Below are 11,055 nucleotides of genomic sequence, written 5' to 3'. Positions count from 1 at the left end.
AAATATTAAATTTACCAATTATCCTACCAATAACCTTACTAAAAATATGGGCAAGAGGTAGTCTCTAAACTTTACTGTCAAAGCTCTTTTTCCTTCTTATCGACATATTATTTAAATTTGTTTAGATTACTAATTTAATTAATGAAGCATTCATATGAATAATTAAAAATATTGAAATTACCAACTATCCTACCATTAATATTACTAAATATATACACACCATCAAATACAAATCCCCATACTTTGTCTTAAAATGTAGTTTTATCGTATCAACTTGAACTTAGCTCAATTAGATAAGACATCTATCTCCAACTTAACCAAAAGGTCATATATTTTGAATTCCTACCTTCACGTTTTATACTAAAAAGAAAAGGAAAAAAAACTCATTTTTATCCGATGCAATATGAAAATTTAACCATTTTGTTCCAAATAGATTTGTGAAAATTCAAGGTATTAAGTAGAATTTAAAAATAGAAAAATGAAAACATAATTTTTGCAAAGATTTGGACTAATTTAAACTTTTAATTTTGTTTGGGGAGAAAATTGTAATGCCATGTGGAGAACAGAAAGAGCTCAAGGTGAGTACGGGTGTATACTTAGTTGCAAAGGTAGGAAGTAAGAATTTTGTGGGATGACAAACGATTAGGAGGTATGATCAACAGCACCACCCAACATGTCCGACCTTCGGGCCGATATGAATAATTGCATGTCGGATCCCCAACCTATAAATAGGGGGCCTCACTCCTGCATCAGGTATCGAATTCCATCTCGAACTCCTTATTAAATTCGAGTTTATACTGACCTAAGCTTCGGAGTGTTTGCATATCTTGTGCAAGGTCATTCCACATATGGGTCTTTCGGCTATTCCACCAATTATACCTTGACCAGGTTGGACCTTATTCAACTTTTCGTATAAACATTTGGTGCCGTTTGTGGGCACTATCGACATTTTAAGTCATTCCTAACTAGAGTTAAAATGGCACCAGCCATGTCAACTGATTCTAATCATCCCAATCGTTGTGCGATACTTCTAACCCTCAGCATGAGGGAACCTCTAAAGGAGGAGAGGATTGAGCTCGGGTCTAATTAGCAGGTGACTAACGTTGTAAGTCTACTCGAAACGCACTCCCACCGTTTCCACCCCGCCGGACCAAATGTTCGCATCGAACCCGTGGAAGGGGCACTAAAAAGACCGAATGGAAGCTTCTTCGTCAGGCTAACCCCGACACTTTAGCAGCAATGCAGGTCGAGTTAGACGATATGTTTGCTGGAGTTTGAGCCATGAAGAACTCTACAATAACCTGGTCGATGTGACCAGGACGGGACTCATTATTGGATCCAAGATGAGGATGAATAGTGTCCTTCCCAAGTGGAACGACGTAATGAAGCTGGGGACTACAATCAACATCTGGTAATTGGAAGACACCCATCCCATCTCCAGGGTATAGATAGTTGTATGGAAGGCACAACCTACGAAATTATTTCAACTACAAGGTGCGAGATGAGAATTTCGTTGTAAATGGAGGGAATGTCTCACAGAGCGACCTGCGTAACAAGCTCAACAACAAGGTTCAATCCAAGTACACACTGATCGAGCCTCAAGCATTGATCACCAGGAAATAGTGTGACCATATGAAAAGCAAGTTTGATGCTCAGGTCGAAGCCCTTAAGAAGAAATGCGAGAAGAAGGAATGTATTTCCAACAATGGCGAGCCAGGCAAATCACCATTTAGTCTAGATGTCTTAGATGCTTTAATTCTGAGCAAGTTTAAGACGCCCACCATGAATCCCTATGACGGATTTGAAGGACTACGTTGAGCTCTTTGAGGATCTCATAGACTTCCAGGTAGCATTGATGCCATCAAATATCGTGCCATTCAGATTGCCTTAATTGGGAGTGCATAGCTCTAGTACCAAAAGTTGCCAACAAGGTCAATCTCGACCTAAAGTCTACTGAGGAAAGAACTCATTAGCCAATTATCTTATTGACATTAAGATACAAAAACAACGACTCACCTTGTCACCATCAGGCAGAAGGAGAATGATACGTTGAAGGAGTATGTGGCCTAGTTTCAAGAGGAACAACTCAAGGTCATATATTACTCAGACGACTCAGCAATGTGTTACTTCCTAACAAGCCTGGCAGACTAGACTTTAACTGTAGTCAGATTGGGAGAAGAAGCCCCTGCAACATTTGCTGAGGTCTTACAAAAGGCCAAGAAAGTTATTGATAGACACGAGTATAGCTCAAACAAAAACAGGTCGGATAGAGAAGAATCCTGACTAGAAGAAATCAAGTCGCCCTGAAAAGGGCAACTTTGACTCCAAATCTAAGGATAGGGGATATGCCTTCCAAACCTTATAACATCACACTGATTACAAACATTCAGATTTTGGAACAAGTAGGAGCTCACCTTACGAAAGATACACTCCTACTACCATCCCTATGTCACAGTTCTGGACTAATATAGAAGAAACAAGGATGGAAAAATTGTTTAAACGTCCTGACAAGCTCATAGGAGATCCCAACAAGCGTGACGAAGGGAAGTATTGCGGCTTCCAGATCCTGAATTATTCGACACCGAGTGGTGTTGGGATAATTAGAGGATAGCTAAAGACTTCACGTGAATATTACACTACTGCTCTCAAAGACTCCGTCATGCACGCGATCTCCGAGAAGGCCAACCATGAACAAGCACCTCGACAAGAGCATCTACTTATGTGGAAAAGTTGGAGCTTGTTCCCTACTTAGCCCTGAGTCGCATGTCATCATAGATACCAAGATGGGGGCCACTAAGAGGGAGAAACTCATTAACTTCGTCGAAGTTAATTCAGATGTTTTTGAATTGTCTCACGAGGACATGTCAGGCATTGATCCAAAGGTTATGGTGCACCGCCTCCATCGACCCATGGTTCCAACCTGTTTAGCCAAAAAGAGGCTTGTAAATAGAGATATGAGAGATGTAATTTTTTAGGAAGTGAAAAAATTGCTTAAAGCATAATATATAGAATAAGTTATCTATCTCGACTGGCTATCTAATGTAGTATTAGTCAAGAAATCTAACGGAAAATGGAGAATGTGTGTGGATTTCACAATTTCAAGAGAGCATGCCCAAAGCATTGCTTTCCAATTCCAAGGATTGACTAGCTCGTAGACGCCACAACTAGGCACGAACTATTCATCTATATGGAAGCCCAGTCCATTTATTATCAAATTAAGATGCACATCCTTGATTAAGTACATACCTTCTTCATAATTGAATAGTGCTTGTACTGTTATAAGATCATGTTGTTTAGCCTGAAGAACGCATGTGTGATCTACCAAAGAGTGGTACAAAATATTTGAAAAGCAGATTAAGCGTAATATGGAAGTTTATGTGTAAGGACCGTTTGGAGTTAAAAAAAATAAATAATAAGAAAAATTGGAATAAGGGCATTTTGGTCGTTGGATAAAAAAAAGAAAAAAATGAATTTTTATTTTTGTGTTTAAAAAGAAATTGGGAAATTGAAAAAAAAAATAGGGTGCAAGTGTGTGTGGTGTAAGAGGACACGTGGTGGTAGGAAAATTAGATAAAAAAAAAGAAGAGGAAAGGAAAAGAAAGAGAACGAAAAGGAAGAAGGAGGAAGAAAAGGGGATCTTGGCGTTTTCAACCGAAACATAAGGAAGAGGAAGAAATTGATGGTGATTGTGAGCCGGATTGAAGAACCAACCTTAGAAGTGGTAATTAAAGTTATTTTTATTTGAAGGTTTGGGAAGAAATAGAGGTTGAAGAGAAATAGTCTATGGCTTTGTTGTTTTGCCTAAGAAATCTCTTGAAATAGGTGTCGAACTTGGATTTCTGGTTTATGTGAATATGCGTATCGATGAGTTAGCTTCAATTTATGCGTTTTGGTCACATATCTGGATTGGTATAGTTTGCAGAAGAAGCTAAAAAAAAGAAATGGAGGGGAAGAAGCCATGGTACGGTGGTTTTGGGTCAAGGAACAAGATGATCAATAGTAGAGGAGAGAGAGTGTGGTTTTTAAATTAAATAAAAAAAAAAAAAAGAAGAAAAATGTTGGAAAAATTGGGCTATTTGCGTGAAATAGAGTGGGAGAAAGAGAAATTTAATGGGTTTGGTGGGACCCACTTGTAAGAAGAAAAAGTAGTGAGTTTTTAATGAAGAGAGCGAATGGGGAATTTGGGTAATTGGGTTATTTTGAAGTTATTGTGATTAAAGTTTGAATTAAGTTATGTTGAAATTGGAATTAAGTGAAATAATTTGGTATTAAATCAATATTTCAGGTCAAGCGGAAATTTGAAACAGCGTACGACTCCCTTAAAGGATTTGTGAGTGGTTGTTTTATTAAACGTTTTTGGATATTATTATTGACTTATGAGTGGTTACTTTATTAAATGCTTTGGATATTATTATTGGAATTTGTGAGTGGTTATTTTATTAAATGTTTTGGATAGTATTATTGGAATTTGTGGGTGGTTTATTTTAGAAATGTTTTTAGAAGTATATCATGATAGAATTTCAAGAAAGTACATATATTATGTATGATGTAGTATTTCTGCTAAGAATGAAAGAAAATATGTTTTTTCGAGAATTTAGAAATGTTTATGAGAATTCAGAAATGCTCACGAGTTTAAAGAATTGTTTAAAGCTTATGAAATGTTATTTAGAAAGAGATTTCAGAAAATGAGTTTAGAATTTCATGAAATGTGTTTAGAAAAAAATATTTCAGAAATGGTTTCAGAAAGAAAGAAAAGTTCTCAGAAAGAAGAAAAGAAGAAATTTAGAAAAGTTTATGAGATTGAGAAAGAAATTTTCAAAACCACCATGTTATTGTATCCAGGTGATTACCCGTATGTTATGTGAATGTGTTTCTACAGTATATCCAGAAATACAAGGTCTTTGGGACCATTTTAATCCACGTGTTGAGAGAATTATTCTGCTGTGTATATTGAGATTACTCTATGCCAGTAGACCAGAAATAGAATTATTCTGCTCTGCGTATTGAGATTACTCTACGCTAGTAGACCAGAATAGAATGTGGATACATGTGTGGTGTCGAGTTTTCTGAACCTATTTATTGGTTGAAAGAAAATGTTTGATATGATATTAGAAAGTGTTTTCATAGTTCTGTTTAATGTTTCAGGAGAACGATTTCCAAATTTATTTAGAGAATGCGTGCTGTTACACGTTTATTATGAGAAAGTCTTTATGAGTTTTAGTTGCTCAAGTTTTATGAGATTTAATGAGAATATTTATTAGAACGGTTTTATAAGGTTTGTTTTGCAGAACTTCGAAACTTCAGTTGTTTATGAAAGAAGTTTTACAATATTATTTTTTTTGTATTAATTTACCACTCACTGAGCTTTTCAGCTCACTCTTTACCCCTTTGTTTTCCCCCCAGGTTGTATCTGAGTTTCAAAGAGAGAACGGACCAGCTTCTGCCACCCAGAGTCGTTAAGAAATTGCATATCATTTGTAGTTAAATCCTAAATAGTGTATCTAGAAGAAATTTAAGAATAGAAGTGATGTTAAAAATTGGTTTAAAAGTCTAGAAGTTTTCCGACTATAGACTCTGCACCTAGTGGGGTCCATGGCCGGCGCGGTCTGTTCTTGAACCAGTAGGTGTTCTGGGACGGGTTGTGTCATTATGTAGATGATATGTTTGTCAAAAGCAAGCAGTCAAGATCGCACCTATCTGACCTTGCTGAGATATTCAGAGTTTTGCATCGATATTTGATAAAGCTTAACCCGACTGAATGTGTTTTTGGTGTATCCTTTGGCAAATTCCTTGATTTTATGGTTAATAATCGCGAAATTGAGGCCAACTTTGAGAAGATACAAGCAGTTCTAGAGAAGATTAATTAGTTGATGGACCATCAAAAGGGGTAACTTCAACGTAGATTTTAGGGTTTTGCTTCCAGAAACGGTGGTGGCTTCACATTTGCAAACTGTGATGTAATCGAACTTCGACTTTCGCTATACGTCAGGTCGGTATGAGCAACTTCCACACCCTCACATGGTATGTTTTTGTTGCAAATAAGTTTGACTGCTACTGGAGTAGCCGATGTGCATTTATATTCTTGAAGTTGACTTTGCTGACCTTAATTTTTTACAGAACCTGGGCAATAAAAAGAAACCATTATTGTCATATATATAGACCCTAAATTTTATAGTATTCAATTTTATCATTCGTTTTTCTTTATTTGATTTGTAATAGTTTTTTCTTGTAGAATTTTTGTTTAATTTTATAGTAAATTTTTCCTTTTTGTGTGTTTTATCAAGAAAAAATTAAAAATTAAAAAGTATTTAGTTTAAGTATCGATTTCCTTATATTTATCCAAATCAAATCTTGTTGAATAAAATAAAAAAAGTAATAAAATCAAAAAGATTTTTTTTCATTAAATGTGAATTTTTATGTTAAAATAAAAATTTTCTCATTTGGAAAAGTGTTAATTTAATTTAACAAAATTCGGTAAAAATCAAATCTTTTAATTAATATTTGAAATCATAATACTGTTTTTTTCATTTTTTAAACATTCCACCAATTAATAAAAAAATATTTTTGTCATTTAATTTATTGGTTGATCTTTTCCTAGAAAAGTGGTGAGTTTGAATTCATCCTAAATAGTAGCTTGGTGGCTAGGTTTTGGGGATAGATCACAAAGAGAGGTCCAGTACCTTCAATTTTTCTCTCTTTCTCAAGGTTTGCTCCCTTTTGTCATTTTTTCTCTTGGTTCGTTGCTTTATGGTCTTTCAATTTTTTTGAATAAAATTAATTTTTGATAGAATAAAGAAACACAACTTTTGGTGATAGGACGTGTCTTTTGTAAAGGATTACGAAAAGATGTAACTATTTGAATGGCCACAAATAATTTATAAACTGTGGTTTTTTTCAGTTTTGGATGAGAAAAAACTCATCCCTCAAAATATTCTATATTTTTACTTCTGTACGAGTACTTAAATACTTTGAGTTCGTTTAGTCCTGTGCGTGAAGTACTGCATTCATTGGTTGGTATACTCGTCCTATCTTGGGAGACAATTGTTTATGAAACCTTGAGCACCATAGAGAGAACAAATTTGTCTTAAGGAACAACGCTACATTGGGTTCGAATTGTTTATTTTCGTGTTTCCTTAAAATTGTCTACATAATATCTAACAGTCTTAAGACAAATTTTTTCATATTCTTTGTTTATATATCTCTCTAATTTGTGTCTTAATTCATGTGAATTTCATGTTTATCAATCCTATTTTCTTCATCGTGACTTTATACGTTGTAATATTTTTTCTCTCTATTTGTAAATTCTGGCTCTGTCATCTTTATTGTTTGTAAATTTTGCTTACTTAAATCAGTATTGGTGTTGGTCCAATATTTATTTATATTTATCGGTTTTGATTCTATTTTAGATCTCTTGGTTGGGTGTTGTTTTAATTTCTCTTTTTAAGTCTGTTGCTTTGAGTTCCTTCTCAATTGCATGGTTCTTTGAATACTGATCTTACTTTTGTTACTCTGTTTTAATTTTCTTTCTGTTCGTGTAAGTATTTCAAGATATTGCTGTTTTTGTTTTCATAAGTTTATTCAGTAAGTTTATTTTTTTAATTATTATCTTTCATGATTACTTTCCGTTTAGCGTGTCCAGATTATTTTCAAAGTTTAATTTTGTTTTCAATTTGGGTGTTCCTTCGCTGTTGTGTGTTTATTTCACCCAAAATCTTTTTTTAATTAAAAAATAAGTTCTACTACATTCTGTCGCACACAATTTAATTTAAGTCTATATATCGAGTGTTTCTTTTTAAGATAAATTGTTCAGTAAAATTATTTATTTTGTTTATATAAAATTTCATGAAAACGTTTCTGATTAATTCACAGAATGTCTTCGATGATATCGGAAATTTATAGTGGAAAAGCCTGAGAAGTTTAATGGAAATAACTTCAAACGATGGCAGCAAAAACTGTTGTTGTATCTCACAATGTTGAGTTTGGCAAGATTTCTCAAAGAAGATGCTCCTATTCTGGATGAAGGTGAGACTGACAAAGAAAAGTTGCTTGCACTCGATGCATGAAAACATATAGAATATTTGTGCAGCAACTATATTTCGAACATGCTGGACAACACACTCTACAATGTTTATAGTGGGGTTGATTCGGCGAAAAGTGTTTGGGAATCGCTAGAGAAGAAATACAAAACGAAAGATGCTGGATCAAAGAAATTTATAGTAGGAAAATTTCAGGACTATAAAATGGTTGATTCCAGAACTGTGATAAGCCAGATTCAAGAACTTGAAGTCATTTTACATGAGATGCATGCTGAAAAAATGTCTGTTGGTGAATCTTTTCAGGTTGCATCGATAATTGAGAAGTTATCTCCATCATGGAGAGACTTCAAAAATTATCTCAAGAATTGAGGGGGATAGCTAGAAACCTGAGATAGAAAATGGAGCCAATGATCCTATGATCTCAAAAGCCAATATTGTAGAAGGATCTTCTAATGCCAATAATAAGAAGTGGAAGTTTTCTGGGGCTGGTCCAAGTCAGCCACATAACAAAGGCATGAAGTTCAATGGCAATTGTTATAACTGTCGAAAACCTGGACATCGTTCCAAAGATTGTTGAAAGCCAAAGTCTTTCTAGAAGAAGAAATCAAATGCTCAACCACATGTAACAGAAATGGATAATCTTTCTGATGGGGTTGCTAACATTGATTTATCTGCTCTAGTGTCTAAATGTAACTTGGTAGGCAATACCAAATAATGGTGGGTAGACATTGGAGGCACTCGTCATATGTGTGCAAATAAGTGGATTTTCTCTACTCATACATCAACATGAAATGGAGAACAACTTTACATGGGTAATTCTTCAAGTTCCAAAGTTGAAGGACGAGGAAAAGTGGTGCTAAAAAAGACTTTTGGCAAAGAACTGACCCTTAATGAAGTGCTTCATGTTCCCGACATTCACAAGAACCTAGTGTCTGGTTCTCTTCATAGAAAAAATGGGTTCAAACTGGTATTTGTTTCCGATAAATTTGTACTTCGTAAACATGACGTCTATGTGGAGAAAACTTACTTAAGTGATGGTAAATTCAAGATTAATGTAATGACTGTTGTACCAAAGTCCCCAACTATTAATAATAAGAATGGTTCTTCTGTTTACTTGATTGACTTTTCTGATATTTGGCATGGGCGGTTGATAAGCCTTGATTAAAGGCTAAAAAAAAAAAGGTTTTCATGCTTAGTTGAGAGTTACTTAGGATGAAAAGTGTATGATCATACACCTATCTTGGCAAAAAATGTGCATATTTTGTGATTAAGGACTTGGGCATTTAGTTATAGGTAAATGAAGGTTAATTGTGTAAATAGGTTTATTTTGTAAGGAAAAATTGAAGATTGATGATCAAAATGCGTCAGGCACATTGCACGCGAAGATTTCCCAGCTTACTAGAGGAATGTGCCAGCCACATTACCTTGAAAGATCTAGCTTTACAATGCTTCAGCCACATTTGATACCCTGATTATCAAAACGTAACCACTTTTGACCAAGTATTGGTCCAACATTTAGTCTTACTTCCTAAGATCTCTACAACAATTAGTGGCTACCCATTTCCCATGAAATTCTCAACACTTTGTTACCTCCCAAGCCTATAAATTGAGCTTCCATGGATCACTTCAATACACTTCATTTTCGATACTTTAGTTTTTCTTTTCCACCTTGTTATTAATTTTAGTTTAGTAGTTTTTATTTAAGTTTTGTTTTTCAACTATTTTTCTACAATTATTCTTTGTTTATTTTATTATAATTCAACTTGTTTCAATTTTGTACTTTCTTTCCAATTTTAATGAAAATGCATTCTTTTGTTATTGTATTTCTTTTACTTCAATGAGTAGCTAAATTATCTCTTCAACCCTCCTACGAATGGTTTAGTTCATCTATTTTAAATTACATCTATCAGTGAGCACGACGTATTATGCTCTCTTTGCTTATCTTGATTAATACAATTTATCCAGTTGATTTTCATGTTGACCACTTGTTAAATCACACTAGTTTCAATTTAACTCTGAAAAGGTTAGAGTCAAACGGATTTAATCAAGGTAAAACGGGAAGGTACTTAGACATAAGAACTAAAACAATATCCTAGACATAGACTCTCTTACCCATTAAACATAAGTTAGAATTTGATTTATTTAGGCTTCTAGAGTTTCATAGACATACGTAAATGCTAACCTAAGCTTCTAAACAAACCAAAAGCGGTATGGAATAGGAGTTGAACCAGTTTGCATAAATTGAGCATAATTACAGGCACATTTGGTAGGTGTAATTAATCTTTTTAGAACTAAATCTTAGTAGGGGGTTGACCTTTTAATCTTTGTGTTCTTAAATTGCGTTCCCAACAATTTCACCAATTTTTATCCCAAACTCGATTACTCATTTAAGCAATTTACAAAATCAATTTTTAAAAGAAAACTAGTCTCGTTGAGATGAACTTGGAATATTTTCATAGTATTACTTATGACAGTGTGCACTTACACTTACCCTCGAGCTATTAAGTAGAGGCGCAACAGCGGTTGGGCCATGTTAATTACAAAACTTTAAATAAATTGTGCAATATAGATTTAATACATAATTTCACATTTGATCATAATAAAAAATGTGAAATATGTGTTGAATAAAAGATGACGAAACCTCCATTTCATTTAGTGGAAAGAGAAATTAAACCTCTTGAATTAATTCATATATATGTGATTTGAAATTTTTTCCTACAAGAAGAGGTAAAAAATATTTTATAACATTTATTGATGCCAATACAAGGTACTCTCATGTATATTTGTTAAAAAGTAAAGATGAAGTCATTTAAGTGTTGAAACACTACAAGACTGAAGTGGAAAATCAACTAGGCAAAAAGATTAAAATCTTTTGAAGTGATCGAGGGGGAGATTATGAATCAGCTTTTGAAGGTTTTTGTTCAGAAAATGGAATTGTACATCAAACTACTGCGCCTTATTCTCCTCAATCAAATGCCATAGTAGAACGAAAAAATCGAACATTGAAAGAAAAGATGAA

The 11,055-nt window shown here is 34.2% G+C and overlaps 1 long non-coding RNA gene across 1 annotated transcript; it reads left to right on the top strand.

Annotated features, from left to right (window-relative positions):
* Positions 1-3,542: 3,542 nt before the first annotated feature.
* Positions 3,543-6,152, top strand: LOC148207265 (uncharacterized). The gene is made up of 3 exons (XR_015788066.1): positions 3,543-3,721; positions 4,286-4,330; positions 5,404-6,152. It is a non-coding gene; the product is annotated as an uncharacterized LOC148207265 (long non-coding RNA).
* The last annotated feature ends 4,903 nt before the right edge of the window (positions 6,153-11,055 follow it).

The sequence above is a fragment of the Momordica charantia genome, unplaced genomic scaffold, assembly GCF_013281855.1.
Source record: "Momordica charantia cultivar OHB3-1 unplaced genomic scaffold, Mcharantia_2.0 BLBB01000160.1, whole genome shotgun sequence".
Lineage (NCBI taxonomy): Eukaryota > Viridiplantae > Streptophyta > Magnoliopsida > Cucurbitales > Cucurbitaceae > Momordica > Momordica charantia.
This window is presented reverse-complemented; position numbering and strand designations above follow the sequence as displayed.